At 41.7% G+C, this 14,289-nt stretch overlaps 1 protein-coding gene across 2 annotated transcripts in view; it reads right to left on the bottom strand.

Moving 5' to 3' along the window:
- The window catches only part of LOC110529687 (RAC-alpha serine/threonine-protein kinase), a 44,048-nt gene extending 37,156 nt beyond the window's left edge, over window positions 1-6,892 (bottom strand). For both annotated transcript variants that reach the window (XM_021612124.2, XM_021612125.2), the window contains exon 1: window positions 6,730-6,892. The gene's annotated coding sequence lies outside the window, so the exon portion shown is untranslated. The remainder of the gene's footprint in view (window positions 1-6,729) is intronic.
- Window positions 6,893-14,289: the final 7,397 nt, after the last annotated feature.

Below are 14,289 nucleotides of genomic sequence, written 5' to 3'. Positions count from 1 at the left end.
ACCTGTGCATTTGCGGGACACAAGAAAAAACAAACCAAGCCAAGCATCACACATTCTGCTCCCTAAAAGCCTTTACACCTCCGTGTCTCACTCAATTGTGTTCCGAGCGCTCCCTCTACACACTGGAGTGTGCCTACAGAAATAAATGCCTTTAAAAACATATATAACTGATGGGATGACGACAGTTTTATCACAAATGTAAAATGGACTGGTTGACTGAAGTAGCGAAATATGTGTTACAATAATGAGCTGCAAGTTTGGAACAATTGCATAATTTCCCGCTTCAGCTACTTTGCGGTTGTCACTAGCTGCCAGTCACAAAATCAAAGTCTCTATATTAGAAAAACTCATGAAAGGTTGGGCATAAGGTTAGCAGTGTGGTTCAGGGTTAAGTTTAAAATCTGATTTTTAAAAAATGCCTCAGGACTACCTGACATGATGACTCCTTGCTGTCCCCAGTCCACCTGGCCGTGCTGCTGCTCTAGTTTCAACTGTTCTGCCTGTGATTATTATTATTTGACCATGCTGGTCATTTATGAATATTTGAACATCTTGGCCATGTTCTGTTATAATCTCCACCCGGCACAGCCAGAAGAGGACTGGCCACCCCACATAGCCTGGTTCCTCTCTAGGTTTCTTCCTAGGGAGTTTTTCCTAGCCACCATGCTTCTACACCTGCATTGCTTGCTGTTTGGGGTTTTAGGCTGGGTTTCTGTACAGCAATTTGAGATATCAGCTGATGTACGAAGGGCTATACAAATACATTTGATTTGATTTGATTTAGAAACAGGCAGGGTTTATGATTAACGATTTATTGTTTATGACTTTGTGGCTGTGGTAGCTAGTGATGACCCCTACTTTGCAAATTGCTAGTGCCATTTATAATTGGTTAGACTAGGGTATAACCACCCTAAATAGACAGGTTCCAGACTGAAAATATGCAAAACATTATTTTGATAAAGACAAAGTTCATATTTTCGTCAGAATCATTAAGAATAGACCTACTCACCAAACACTGGTGTCCAATGTGGAATTGTTAACAGTCAGGATAAACTAAATCAAAAATGTCTGTATATCGAAAAGAAGACCGATTTTTGGGTTTGTACCCCTAAAAAATATTTTTCAACTCTCCAAATTGAGCCCAGTTTCAAATGATCACTGTTTGAGAATAAGTGTTCCAGACAGGAGATGTGCATCACTTCTGTTCTATTTTTTTACTAGAAAATGTGTCTTGACTGTGATAAGGGCTCGGGAAATAAGAGCATCTTGTCTGCTAAATTAACAAAACAAGGCTATGCCATTGCACAGCCATAGGCTCCTACAAACAAGCACCACACTGCTGAAGGATCAAATGATAAAAGCTTGATGATTAGTTGAATCAGCTGTGTAGTACTAGGGCAAAAACTAAATGTGCACCCCTTTGGGAAAGCCGAGCATGGGAAACCTAGGCATGTAGACACATTCACCACAAACAAATTCCAGTGCAGGCAATGTGTTCTAAAAACAGCTTTTATTTATTTACTATTAAGTACTGGAAGGAAAAAAAAGTAGTGTGAGTACTCAAACAGTTGAAAAAGGTCAAATGTTCATCCCTAATGTCTGGCTCCTCGAAAAATGAAGTAAGCTTTATGTGACATTCTTTAGTGCGGACCCATCACACCCTTTTGCTTTGAGAATTCACAGATTTTACGCATCAACCAAACTTCTGGGAGAGCGCGATGGTCCCTTTCCGATTTCCTTGGTACGCACAGAAAGAGACCACAGTGTTCCTGCCTGTAAACGACAGAAATCTTTAACAACAGCCCTCTTGCCCATGTGGTTAACTCCCCTGCCCCAACGTGCAGCACAAACACACACTCGCATTATGCCAGCAGAAGCACATGGATGCACAAACACACACTCGTATTATGCCAGCAGAAGCACATGGATGCACAAACACACACTCGTAGTATGCCAGCAGAAGCACACGGATGCACAAACACACACTCGTATTATGCCAGCAGAAGCACATGGATGCACACAAAACAGCTAACACTAAATCATCCAACAACAGACATACAAAACATGTAAGAAACAGAAACACTCACTCCTCTCACACCTTATCAACAGCATGCAGCCCAACACATGGGAGCACATAGAAACATGTGCAGTAAACACATTCTCACAAAAACACCTATAGGCTGATACAAATGGTCATGTTATGCACACACAAAACCAGACTAATAACTCTAACAAATGCTACCGTACCAAAACCACACAAAAATGTCTCATACATACATACAACAAACACACACACACACACACTGACATCTCCTCCTGGTTCAGGCACACTCCTGCAGCCCAGAGCGCTCCACCCCTCCCAAAGACGCCTGCACGTCCCCCCCACCCGCCCACCCCGCCACTGCCGGCTGGCTGCTAAGGGGAAAAGAGACTTGGCCCATGGCCAAAACACTCGCTCCCTCAGACACACACACACACACACACACACACACACACACACACACACACACACACACACACACACACACACACACACACACACACACACACACACACACACACACACACACACACACACACACACACACACACACACACACACACACACACACACTGCAGCACTCGAATGAACCCAACGCCCTCACAGCTGGTCACGTGGCCAAGCCAGAGAGGGAGGGGATGAGAGAAGGAAGAAAGAAGGAGAAAGAGTAGGAGCGAGAGAAAGACTGATACAGAGGGAGGGAGAACGAGAGGGAGGAATGGGAAATGAGGGAGGGAAAGAAATAAAGAGAGAAAGAGGAAAAACAGAGGCCCCTTAGGGCTGCCACCGCCACGCCTAGTTCGACATTTGTGGCCTCGTCATGGTGGAGTGTGCACCACGCGCCCCAGTGTCAGGGAGCCAGGGAAGCTGCTGCAGAGAAGAGAGAGGGAGTGTATAAAATACAGCAAGAAAGAGGATGGACTCTTCTTCATGCCACGCAGCTGCACATCCACAGCTGGGATTTGGGGGATGTCAGTGGACATGCCTTGACATTAATTAACATGTGGAGTAGCAGGGTTTTATGGAGAATAGGGTGCATCCCAGCAGCGGCTCTGTGCAAGTGTGCCTTTCAAAGTACAGGAGATGTTGGCCCTTGAAAAGGATGATAGCAGGAAAATAAACCTGCAGTTTTGTCAATGGATTGAGTTAACACACAAAGTCTGCCAGGCCCGAAACTGCAGACGGTAGATAATATGCATGAGCCAGTGTGTGCAGTGTAAAGGCTGAGGGAGGACTTTTATGTGGAATCACCCTTAGTCCTAACGACTCATACATGTAGCAGCTGTTTCTGCCAGGTACAGTTCCTGACAGGTAGAGTTCCCCAGGTTCATTCCACTAAATGGGTGAAATGATGCAAATACAAGAGTCAGCCACGTTGCCCATACTAGACCTACTATTTTATTTGCTGTTCTGTTTGGTTACTAACCAGGTGACCACTGACCATGTTAGCTAATGATCCCTCATCTTCTAGTACACAATATTCTAAAGAAAGACCCACAATCCTGTGTTGTGCGACTTTCTTCAGATTGACTGTTGTTTCCAATCATGTCTGGCAACTTTGAATAATCTGCCAGAATCAATTGAGACAGAAACGTGACAAACGTTACTCATGTAATCAGTGTGGAGGTAACTTCTGTTAAGAGTTGTTTAAAAGAGGCTGTCAATATCCTCACATTCAGCAGGCTGTCAATATCCTCACATTCAGCAGGCTGTCAATATTCTCACATTCAGCAGGCTGTCAATATTCTCACATTCAGCAGGCTGTCAATATTCTCACATTCAGCAGGCTGTCAACATCCTCACATTCGGTAGGCTGTCAACATCCTCACATTCGGTAGGCTGTCAACATCCTTTGCATTAATTGCTAATGTTCGGGAACAGGCTGAGCAAAAGGGAACAATGATTGGGTGAATAGCATAGAAGGAGCATTTACAGGACCCAAATATAAAACTCATTTCCAGATCCATTCCTTGAATTCTAATGACTTTGGACAGGGTGGTTCGCCTCTGAATTACAGTGTTTAGATTGTTGTTTGTTTTTATGTTAGGTAACTAAGCAACCACCACCCCCCTTGTTTTCAAATGGACCACCTTGAGTGAGTCGCCACATTTTTCCTGAGGAGCGTGAAGATGGGTAAAAGAGTGCTTATTTATGCAATTAGTGTACAGCATATTTTACCTCCCTGTAAAACATAAGCATATGAAATACACTCAGCTTAGTTAAGAGAGACTATTACTGGGTGTAACAACTAGGCTGGCGCTGTAAGCTTGACTGGATGTCTGTGCGTGAGAAAGAGTTCAAAAGAGACTGACTATGGATTGCAAACAGAAGTGTCTGTTTTAAGGTGGTTGTGGCTAGTTAATTCGTAAACCCTTGAGAAGTAGCCATGATTAGACGTTTCTTCCAGACCTCATCTGTCTAGACAATAAATTGGGTTGAAAGACTCAAATACTGACATGTTGTTTGACTGATATCCTTCATGCTGCCCCACTCCTTGACCTCTGATGGGATTCAAAGGGTTATCTTTCCCAAACACACAGAGACAGTGAAATGCTTTGAGGGTTGTAAGAGGTGAGGGTGGACCCCTTGTCAAAATGTCATGAGATCTGGAGGTTGTGTGTATGTGTGTGTGTGCGCGCGCGGTTGACATTGTCTGATAGTACATCTGAACCTCTTGGCTCGCTGACCGGCACAATACGCTTGTCTGTGCTACAGCAGCAGACTCCAGAGACATTCCTCATATTCAGGCTACAACCAAATATGAGGTATTTACATCCACAGGGCAAACAGTTCACACTACTGCTTACTTCAAAAAGTTGTCACAGCCTGTCTCTTGCACTCTCCATCCTCTGGTGTGTTTTTTCAGTCTTTGTATTATGTTTTAGGTCTCCTGTTCCTCAAAACAAACCCAGGCACACACGTTATATGTGAGACGTTCGTTACCATCTCATTTCTGGCTTCAAAATTATTTATCTGCCATGTTTAGCAACAACTGTGAGTAATGACCATGATCAAACAAAGATATTGGCATTTAGTGGAGAACTGTTCCCAACTGGAATGGATTATTTTCATGGCAACTTGTTTGTTTTAAGCCTCACTATGCTCCCCCTTCCTCCTCCGAAAAACTGTCAGTGGTACCCTGGCATCACCACAAATCTGCCTTGAATCCTGTCTGACCTCCTTGTTAGTGTGTGCTCTCTCTCTTCTCAAGGTAATCCACACACACTAGATTTTAGGAGCATGTCTAAGAGGAGATAGCAGTTGTGTGAGAGAGACAACGTGTGTGCGTGGTGTCTGATTTAATTTGCGTGTTATTCATTATGCTCACAATTACCCTGCCCTTGGCTTGGACATTGGTATCGAAAGATGCTGAGTTGGGTACCAGAGGAAAGCCTTGCTACATTTTCACCGGTCACTTTGTCAGTGTAAGGGTTTTAAGTCCATTTTCCTGTTAAGTAATTGTAGTGTTTTGAGAGGTATTTTTGCTGTAGGCATAATTTCAGCTCAATTATTCCTGGAGATTGATAATGAATACTAGCCTCTGTCCGTCACATCTTGTTTTTAAATGCTTCAACACAAACACACAATCTCACTATCTCCTAAACTTTCTATATTTTGTTCTCTAAGTAATATGGAGTAAAAGTTTTAAAAAATCATAAAGAATCATGGTGATTACTGCACTTCCTCGCCTATGGCAAAATCCATAATTGAGAATAGGCAGATGCACTGTAAATCTGACAGTTTAACATCACATCATTTTTGCAAATGGCATGTCATGACACAAATCTATCACACAAAGACAGTGTGAAATCCTATATTTTTTATGCAGTAAAATAGGTAATTTAGAACTTCATACAGTGGTTGCTTTTCATGAAATACATTTTGTAATTAAATCACCGTTTGAATACAACGTTTCAGCCAATCTTTTAGGGTTGACACACGATATGGATACGTTTCCACACTATAACGCAATAAGTGGGGGCCATTGTTACAGTAGGGTTACAGCACACGTGTTAGCCTACTGCAAAAAGCAGGTTCCCTTATTCTCAATGGTTAGCCTACAATGTAGAAAATATATCAATGGAACAACCTTCAAGTCCCGGTCAGTTATTTTAGGTTCATCAATAAAATAATTGAACGAAGTTTCAACTAAATTAGGCTACAATACAATAATGAGTGAATAGGCTGAGCTTCACCAAAGAACAACAAGATGTTGGAAAACTTATTGGACTTGTCACTAATAACGCTGTACGGCGGATTTACACTCCTTGCTGTGGCCAAATGATGCCAAGCGGCATAAAGCAAATGTACTACTAGCATAACAATTAATGACAGAGAAATTACTTTAGTTTCCCGAGCACAGTGCGCGACACCTAAAAAAATAAGATTTTATAGTAATTATGTGAACCCTTCGTAGATATAATGTAAGAAATGTAATAACGTGCATTACTGTGGAAATGAGCTATGCGTCACAAAGCTACACATTACACACAGTCGGCTAAGTGGAACAATATCCCGAATTGTAAATATTTCTCATATTTTGGCTCGTTTTTTTTTTACAGTTCTAGGCCTAGCAGTAGATTGGGTGAAGAAGATATCCGCATCCCACTGACTACAATGGGAACTACCCTTTCTGGCATTACTGAAGACTGAAACAACAAAATAAGAAATCAAACACAGTACTTTACCTTAACCAATTCAAATGTTATTCCGGGCCATTGCTTGGACTCTTTGACAATTTATCAGCAGATATGTCCATGCGTATTCGTTAATGTATCCTCGTGCACAAGAAGTCTAGCCTTTCTCCCATTAAACCAACCGAGCCTTATGTCTGAACGACATTTGAATCGCTCCTGGGTCCTAAAGCCAACCCTATACCTGTACCGTAACCTCATTTGCCTTTTCACCCGTTTCAAGAGTTCAGTGTGTGCGTTGCATTGAGTGTGTCACTCAAGATGCAAAATGCCACGTTTTCTGGGACTGTGTTGTTAAACTAGAACGTTATACGGGATGATGAGGATAAAATTGAGCACTTTACTGTAGGCAGAAACAACTTGCTTTGTATCTATCTAATGTATTTACGGGTAATTGAGAGAATATTTTGTTTAATTGAGAGAATATTCCATCATCATTATTGCTAAAATGAGAATTAATACCCATTATGAGTCTATAATTGATGCAGAAAAATACCCATTAGTTATGTAAGGTAATTACTTACAGTATACAGTATAGCAAACCATTAGTTGGGCTCTTCTTTCTTGATAGGTTACATGAATGGCACATATTTACCATAATAATTGGGAGGGAGTGCATTAGAATTATGGTGCAGCGTTTGTGTGTGGGGGGTGGGGAGTAGTGTGTGTGTGCCTACTCATAGTACACATGAAAGTGTGTAATAAAGGTGTAAGTGTGTAATAAAGGTAATGCCACAATGACAACACTTCAACACAGTTTCGGTAAAAAGCCTCCATGATGAGATTTAGGGATTATTTTTTTGCCACAGAGGAAATCCCCTGTCAGAGCCTCAGCCGGTAAACAAGAAGTCAGAGCAGAGTGGGTCTGCCAGCAGGACAAAAGGCCTCCATTCAGCTGGCTCAACTACGAGAAACACACACACAGCCGTGCTTCATGAGCTATTTGTTATTGGAAAACTACTCGGACACTTTTCAGTGTTCTGTGACACCACTTTGGTTCATTGACCTCATTTGGAGTAGTTATATGCTTGACAAGGCTACTGCTGTCTAACTGTTCTGTCTCACAGACTTTGTCTCGAAAAGAAACTATATTTCCTTAAATGTCTACACTTTCATTATCAGTCATAATTTGTTTAGTTATGAGATCAGGAAGCTTATATGTAGGTTGTTTATTTCCATACCTCTTTACTTTGTGACACAGAGAGTTTGGCTTTTATAGTATTACTGTTGTTTAAAGTAATCAACAGAAATGGATTAACGAGCAAGCCTTTACTGTATATTATACTGTATATTGACCCCCCTCACTCGTTCTCTCTCTTTCACCCTCTCTTTCTCTCTCTCTCTCTCTCTCTCTCTCTCTCTCTCACTCTCTCTCTTTACAGTGCATTCATAAAGTATTCAGACCCCTTCACTTTCTCCACATTTTGTTACATTACAGCCTTATTCTAAAATGGATTAAATAAAACAAATGTCCTCAATACCCCATAATGACAAAGGGAAAACATTTATCTATATAAGGTCCCACAGTTGACAGTGCATGTCAGAGCAAAAGCCATGAAGTCGAAGGAATTGTCCGTAGACCTCTGAGTCAGGATTATGTCGAAGCGCAGATCTGGGGAAGGGAACCAAAACATTTCTGCAGCATTGAACATCCCCAAGAACACAGTGGCCTACATCATTCTAAAATGGAAGAAGTTTGGAACCACCAAGACTCTTCCTAGATCTGGCAATCAGGAGAGAAGAACCTGATGGTCACTCTGACAGAGCTCCAGAGTTCCTCTGTGGAACCTTCCAAAAGGACAACCATCTCTGCAGCACTCCACCAATCAGGCCTTTATGGTAGAGTGGACAGACGGAAGCCACTCCTCAGCAAAAGGCATATTACAGCCCGCTAGAAGTTTGCCAAGAGGCACATAAAGGACTCTCAGATCATGAGAAACAAGATTCTCTGATTTAACTCTTTGGTCTGAATGCCAAGCGTCACGTCTGGAAGAAACCAGGCACCGCTCATCACCTGGACAATACCATTCCTACGGTGAAGCATAGTGGTGGCAGCATCATCTTGTGGGGATGTTTTTCAGCGGCAGGAACTGGGAAACTAGTCAGGATCGAGGGAAAGATGAACAGCGCAAAGTACAGAGAGATCCTTGATGATAACCTGCTCCAGAGCGCTCAGGACCTCAGACTGGGGCGAAGGTTCACCTTCCAACAGGTCTTTGAGTGGCCCAGCCAGAGCCTGAACTTGAACCCAATTGAATATCTCTAGAGAGACCGGAAAATAGCTGTGCTGCCATCCAAACTGACAGAGGTTGAGAGGATCTGCAGAGGAGAATGGGAGAAAGTCCCCAAATACAGGTGTGCCAAGTTGTTGCATCATATTCAAAAAGACTCATGACTGTAATCGCTGTCAAAGGTGCATAAACAAAGTACTGAGTAAAGGGTCTGAATAATTATGTAAATTATATATTTTTATATACACTGCTCAAAGAAATAAAGGGAACACTAAAATAACACATCCTAGATCTGAATGAATGAAATGTTCTTATTAATTAAATACTTTTTTCTTTACATAGTTGAATGTGCTGACAACAAAATCACGCAAAAATGATCAATGGAAATCAAATATATCAACCCATGGACGTCTGGATTTGGAGTCACACTCAATATTAAAGGGGAAAACCACACTACAGGCTGATCCAACTTTGATGTAATGTCCTTAAAACAAGTCAAAATGAGGCAGATCAGCCAGGAAGCATAGGAACTGATAAGTGGTCTGTGGTCACCACCTGCAGAACCACTCCTTTATTGGGGGTGTCTTGCTAATTGCCTATAATTTCCACCTGTTGTCTATTCCATTTGCACAACAGCATGTGAAATTTATTGTCAATCAGTGTTGCTTCCTAAGTGGACAGTTTGATTTCACAGAAGTGTGATTGACTTGGAGTTACATTGTGTTGTTTAAGTGTTCCCTTTATTTTTTTGAGCAGTGTATTTTTTAATACATTTGTAAAAATGTCTAAACCTGGTTTTGTTTGTCATTATGGGGTATTGTGTGTAGATTGATGTGGGGGGAAACAATTTAAGGCTGTAACGTAACAAAATATGGAAAAAGTGAAGGGGTCTCAATACTTTTTGAATGCACTGTGTATATATATATATACAGTGCCTTGCAAAAGTATTCGGCCCCCTTGAACTTTGCGACCTTTTGACACATTTCAGGCTTCAAACATAAAGATATAAAACTGTATTTTTTTGTGAAGAATCAACAACAAGTGGGACACAATCATGAAGTGGAACGACATTTATTGGATATTTCAAACTTTTTTAACAAATCAAAAACTGAAAAATTGGGCGTGCAAAATTATTCAGCCCCCTTAAGTTAATACTTTGTAGCGCCACCTTTTGCTGCGATTACAGCTGTAAGTCGCTTGGGGTATGTCTCTATCAGTTTTGCACATCGAGAGACGGACATTTTTTCCCATTCCTCCTTGCAAAACAGCTCGAGCTCAGTGAGGTTGGATGGAGAGCATTTGTGAACAGCAGTTTTCCGTTCTTTCCACAGATTCTCGATTGGATTCAGGTCTGGACTTTGACTTGGCCATTCTAACACCTGGATATGTTTATTTTTGAACCATTCCATTGTAGATTTTGCTTTATGTTTTGGATCATTGTCTTGTTGGAAGACAAATCTCCGTCCCAGTCTCAGGTCTTTTGCAGACTCCATCAGGTTTTCTTCCAGAATGGTCCTGTATTTGGCTCCATCCATCTTCCCATCAATTTTAACCATCTTCCCTGTCCCTGCTGAAGAAAAGCAGGCCCAAACCATGATGCTGCCACCACCATGTTTGACAGTGGGGATGGTGTGTTCAGCTGTGTTGCTTTTATGCCAAACATAACGTTTTGCATTGTTGCCAAAAAGTTCAATTTTGGTTTCATCTGACCAGAGAACCTTCTTCCACATGTTTGGTGTGTCTCCCAGGTGGCTTGTGGCAAACTTTAAACGACACTTTTTATGGATATCTTTAAGAAATGGCTTTCTTCTTGCCACTCTTCCATAAAGGCCAGATTTGTGCAATATACGACTGATTGTTGTCCTATGGACAGAGTCTCCCACCTCAGCTGTAGATCTCTGCAGTTCATCCAGAGTGATCATGGGCCTCTTGGCTGCATCTCTGATCAGTCTTCTCCTTGTATGAGCTGAAAGTTTAGAGGGACGGACAGGTCTTGGTAGATTTGCAGTGGTCTGATACTCCTTCCATTTCAATATTATCGCTTGCACAGTGCTCCTTCGGATGTTTAAAGCTTGGGAAATCTTTTTGTATCCAAATCCGGCTTTAAACTTCTTCACAACAGTATCTCGGACCTGCCTGGTGTGTTCCTTGTTCTTCATGATGCTCTCTGCGCTTTTAACGGACCTCTGAGACTGTCACAGTGCAGGTGCATTTATACGGAGACTTGATTACACACAGGTGGATTGTATTTATCATCATTAGTCATTTAGGTCAACATTGGATCATTCAGAGATCCTCACTGAACTTCTGGAGAGAGTTTGCTGCACTGAAAGTAAAGGGGCTGAATAATTTTGCACGCCCAATTTTTCAGTTTTTGATTTGTTAAAAAAGTTTGAAATATCCAATAAATGTCGTTCCACTTCATGATTGTGTCCCACTTGTTGTTGATTCTTCACAAAAAAATACAGTTTTATATCTTTATGTTTGAAGCCTGAAATGTGTCAAAAGGTCGCAAAGTTCAAGGGGGCCGAATACTTTCGCAAGGCACTGTATATATATTTTCCGGTAAGAACTCAGCCCCCCAAAGCAAAGGTCAGATTGCCAAAGCATCTGGCACCTTCTTCTCCCCTGAAGTGTTTTTCTTACAATTACACACAGCCAGAAAAAAATAGAGCTCTTAAATCCAATTAATGAGAAGATAACCGCTTCTCCCTTGGGTCTTTGTGATGACACATTTAGTGATGCAAGGTTTTGTTTTCTTCTAAAAGAGAAATACGGTATTGCCCAAGGCAACAGACACCTGCCGAGAACTGTTTTAGGTGTCATTTAACACTTTAATTGACCACAGCTTTCACTTTTACACATCGCTACCTCTTCAAAAAGGAATTTCCATGGCAAAACCACAGTATGGTTACTGTATGTTTTAACTCAAGCTGCAACAAATTATTTTTCACTAATATCTGTCAGGTGTTTGAGTGTTATTATGACTGGATGTTTTCCCAGATGAAGCAAAGAGAGAAAGAACGAGAGAAAGCAAGAGATAGAGAGGGGGAGGCAGAAAGCAAGAAAGAGAAAGCAAGAGGGAGAGTGAGAAAGAGAGAAAGCAAGAGAGAGAGGAAGAATGTGAGGTGAATAGAAAGATAGAGCAACAGCAGAATTGGAGGCAGATGGTGTGACAGAAGACAGCGACACCCCTACTGTGCAAAATACTGAGTGCCAGTCTGTGAAAGAAAGCCACACAGAGCACCTTTTCTCTTCAAGCCCAATCTGTCTTTGCTGTGTTGCCCACTTATAGTGAGGGTCCTACTGGGAAGGTTATTGTAATTGAGACACACCTACAGTATCAATCTACAACAACGATGTAATAGTAATGCAACTACAATCTAAAGTAATTGCAATGTAACTCACCTCAATTTAAGTATTGTGCTTCAACTGTTCAAGTTCTATGTGGGATTTAATGGCTTTGTTTGAAATCAGAGCCATTTTAGCTCGTACATATCTCTGTGAGGTGCTTCTGAAACCCAGACTCTAGCATGTTGTAAATTACATTACAAGAAATAAAGAACGTGGACATCCTCCTCAATATCGGTAATTAAAAGTTTTCCAACAGCCAGTATAAAGCCAGAAGCAAAGATATGACCTCGCTACAACATTACGTTAGTATTGGCTCCTGCTGGACCAGAGGAACACAACAGGTATAACAACAAGCATCCAGAAAAGAAGGCACAAACACATAAATATAAATGTACAAGGAGAGGAAGAGATGTTAAGTAGCGAAACAGGTGAAAATACCTCCTGTTCCTCCCCTGCAGGGACACAGTTCCAGGAACATTTTCTCATAGCAACTATGGATTTAATGTCAGTAAAAGAGACACAATGGCCCCCTGCTAACCGGATGAGAAACTCCAGCAGGCTTGTATCTAATATGCTCTAACCTTCTCATGACACAGCCCATCCCTGGGTCACGGTCTCTGGCTATTTTCAGGGAAGTGACAGCGGGTGGCGGTGGCCTTCTGGGGTGACACTCAAGAGCAGGTGGGAGGGTCATGGGGACCAGGTGTGGTAAAAGGGACAAGTGGCTGTGATTTGATTTCAAAGGGGCTTAATCTGATAACCTGAAATGGCCAAACAGGAGCCTCATTGCCACTATTTCAGCAGTGAATGGCGGTGCAGTCGTACCGGCCTGTCTGATGAGACTAAATAGAGACAATGTTCCAATCACCACTGACTCACCAGCAGGTTACTATCCACACCGATGCCAAATAAATAGAGGGATTTCAGGTTCTGACAGGTGGAAAGAAAGTCCCTTGAATGACATTTTGCTATGTATTATGTCCACCTATTGTGTTCTCAGAATGGTGCAGATAAAGGTAAGGAGATAGAAAGAGGAAACCCCTTCAGACTGTAGAGATATGCAGCCAATTTAAATAATCCAGTGCGGTACATGATGTCAATTCCCCAGTATTCGCCAGAGTTGTGCCTACTGTTATCTTTTCTTGACAGAGGGGTGAGCCAGAGATGTACACTACCGTTCAAAAGTTTGGGGTCACTTAGAAATGTCCTTGTTTTTGATAGAAAAGCTAATTTTTTGTCCATTAAAATAACATCAAATTGATCAGAAAGACTGTGTAGATACTGTATTGTTAATGTTGTAAATGACTATTGTAGCTGGAAACGGCAGATTTTATGGAATATCTACATAGGGTTACAGAGGCCCATTATCAGCAACCATCACTCCTGTGTTCCAATGGCACGTTGTGTTAGCTAATCCAAGTTTATCATTTTAAAGGCTAATTGATTATTAGAAAACCCTTTTGCAATTACTTTAGCACAGCTGAAAACTGTTGTTCTGATTAAAGAAGCAATAAAACTGGCCTTCTTTAGACTGGTTGAGTATCTGGAGCATCAGCATTTGTGGGTTCGATTACAGGCTGAAAATGGCCAGAAACAAAGACCTTCCTTCTGAAACTCATCAGTCTATTCTTGTTCTGAGAAATGATGGCTATTCCATGCGAGAAATTGCCAAGAAACTGAAGATCTCGTACAACGCTGTGTACTACTCCCCTCACAGAACAGCGCAAAAAAAAATCTACCCAGAATAGAAGAGAAGTGGGAGGCCCCGGTACACAACTGAGTAAGAGGACAAGTACATTAGAGTGTCTAGTTTGAGAAACAGACATCCCGGAGTCGCCTCTTCACTGTTGATGTTGATACTAGTGTTTTGCGGGTGCTATTTAATGACGCTGCCAGTTGAGGACATGTGAGCCATCTGTTTCTCAAACTAGACAAACAAAACATAGATAATACACAACAGATCAATGTA

This window comes from Oncorhynchus mykiss, chromosome 8 (assembly GCF_013265735.2).
Source record: "Oncorhynchus mykiss isolate Arlee chromosome 8, USDA_OmykA_1.1, whole genome shotgun sequence".
Classification (NCBI taxonomy): domain Eukaryota; kingdom Metazoa; phylum Chordata; class Actinopteri; order Salmoniformes; family Salmonidae; genus Oncorhynchus; species Oncorhynchus mykiss.
The sequence above is the reverse complement of the archived record's forward strand: the minus strand, read 5'-3'. Positions and strand labels throughout refer to the sequence as shown.